The sequence below is a fragment of the Neophocaena asiaeorientalis genome, unplaced genomic scaffold (assembly GCF_003031525.2).
Source record: "Neophocaena asiaeorientalis asiaeorientalis breed wild unplaced genomic scaffold, Neophocaena_asiaeorientalis_V1.1 scaffold251, whole genome shotgun sequence".
In the NCBI taxonomy this organism is placed as follows: Eukaryota; Metazoa; Chordata; class Mammalia; order Artiodactyla; family Phocoenidae; genus Neophocaena; species Neophocaena asiaeorientalis.
The window spans coordinates 2,034,170-2,036,736 of record NW_020173377.1 but is presented as its reverse complement, the minus strand read 5'-3'; the positions used below and the strand labels follow the sequence as shown (position 1 = coordinate 2,036,736).

The following is a 2,567-nucleotide window of genomic DNA, read 5'->3' as shown; positions in this document are numbered from 1 at the left end:
TAATCTAACCCTGGGAAAACTTGCTGCCCCCAAGGTAGTAGTCTCCAAATCCCCAAAGCTGGCTCAGTTAGGTACAACCGAGACCAAACGCACACTGGACGAAGGGAGATGGCCACATTTCTTATCCAACAAAAGTAATAATTTCACGGCAAACTACCTGTAACAGGCAGAAACATCTTCCACAAAGCTGGCCCTGAATCGTATTCTAAGCACTCAACATCTACATTCCCGACAGAGCTTGGAGGCAAAGGAAACCACCAGCTCCCTGACACGTACAGCTTTGCATATCAGTCTCTGCCCTTTGTTTTGCCATTCACATTAATTGAAAGGTATTTACTACAGATGAAAAACAAGCTTCCTTCAGCTGCCTCTAAACTGATCCCAAAAATAGAGCAATCACTTTGGTACAAATTGGGTCAAATGTTTTTTTTAAAAAAAAAAAAAAACAGCTCCCTGGCAGGACGACTGACATGGCATGGGACCTTGCTAAGAGTCAGGGGGAAATCCACAAAGATCTTCCCTTCCCACAGTGAGAGAGGAAATATTTAAAGAGTTAGGCAGAGATTAAATTTGTCTGGCCATGTGACCAGCCAAGTGAACACAAGACACAAACTTGAATGCTATAAGTTTCAGAATGTTAAGAGGTCAAAGAAATATATGTTGGGTTTTTTAGAAAGGATTGCCAAACTAACACACTGCCCTCTCCCACCCACAAAAGGCCGGTGTTTTAAGAACTGTCAATAAAAGATCCACTGGGGAGGGACTGCCAGGGGGAGGAAGAGAGATTTATCCATTTCCTATGTTTTATTCCCTCACTTATTAGCTGAGAAATCCAAATGGTCCGACAGTACTTATATTAGTGCCCTCAACTTCCCTGGGGAAAAAAAAAATCAGAATATTAATTGACTTACACATGCAGCTACATTAATTATTCCATGGATCTGAATTAATCTGCCTTTCAGAAAGGTATCTATTTTCTAAGTTTGTTTAATCATGTTCTCTTGAGCTACAAAAAGCAACAAACTGGGTCACCATCCAGGTTGTTAAATTTGGTAACAAGGCTGACACCATCTGTGGCCTAGACTGTGATGATCTAGCCCCATTGATGGGGGCTTTTCACTACTTCTGCTTTTCCTTTGAAATGATTGTCTAAAGTCACATGTCTACAACTAAATCAGAAGCTATTTAAAATATCCAGTCACACAGATCATCTCTAGCACAGTATAAATATATACTAACACTAAGTCTTTACATGTGTATCCAACTCCCATTTACAGTTGTACTTTCAGTAGCAGTGTCCAAAATTTTTTAACATTCCCTACACATCAGACTACAAAAGCCCAAATGTGAAGAGACATCACACTACATCTGAAACGTGCCGCACATTTTAAATGTAACATGAAGTCCTGTACATAAACCATGAAGTCTAAAATCATAAAAGCATAAATAATGTCAACATCTACAGACCCCGGCAGAGCTCTCCCCTCACTAGTTTTGACTTTACAACACTCAGCTAAGAACATCCAGCCCCACTAAAATACAGCTTCAGCATGAGAAACCAAAACCGAATGGAACCAGCTAAAAGAGGGGAAAGCAAAACAAAAGGGAGAATTTCCTGTTATCCGGGACCAGCCCCTCATTCACCTCCTTGCTGCACGGCCTCAACTCATGAAGGACTGATCCTTGCAAAGAGGATGCTGCAGCACCAGAAAAATCCTGAAATGGCTTCTGAATCATCAAGGAAAGAGTACAGGATGTCAGAGGTAAAAACAACCCTGGTGATCTTCTCATCCGATCCCCCGAATTGACAGGTGGGTAAACGGCGATGCACAAAGGGTCTGGGAAATGCCCCAAAATACAGCCAGTTGACAGTCCACTGGGACAACTCCTAGTCCCACTCCAGGGCTCTTCAGTGCTTTTTTTTAAACTATATCAACCTTTCCCAAAGGAAGTTCCATGAAACACTGTGATGCACTCTGCCAAAAAAATGTTTAAAGAATCCATGACCAATTACTTTTAGGGACTAGCTGAGTTAAACAAAATGAAACTGGTTTTTTAACTACAGACTTTCCTGGAGCTTTTACTGAGTTAATATGCACTATAAATCTTTAAGAGAGCAATAAGGTATATGGAAGTATCCCAATTTATTTCACCATAGAATCATTTTATCTTGGAGCATTTCAAAGAACTAAGTGAAGGAACTTCAATACTCTACTGTACATTCACCAAATTATGCGCTACGTGGATTAGTTTTGTTGTGTTCTACTTCTGTAAAAATTAATAGTTCAGGTACAGAAGCTATGACAACTCTCTACTTACCAGAAAAATTAACCATAGTACCCACAACTCCCAAATAACACTGGATTTAAAAAAAAAAAAAGCTAACATTACCAGGAAAAGAATGGTCGACAAAAAAAGCCTATATGGAAAGAAAAGTTATTTTTAAATCTGCTACAAACCTCTTCCATGAAAAGTTCGACATCTATTTATGCAAGATTCATGACTTTAAACACTTTCATTCAGTATGAATTTGAGAATACAGGTCAAAAAAAAAAAAAAAAAAAAAA

General features: G+C 39.3%; 1 protein-coding gene across 4 annotated transcripts in view; it reads right to left on the bottom strand.

Moving 5' to 3' along the window:
* CACNA1D (calcium voltage-gated channel subunit alpha1 D) overlaps positions 1–2,567 on the bottom strand; it is a 316,740-nt gene that overhangs the window by 307,731 nt on the left and 6,442 nt on the right. The window lies entirely within an intron of this gene.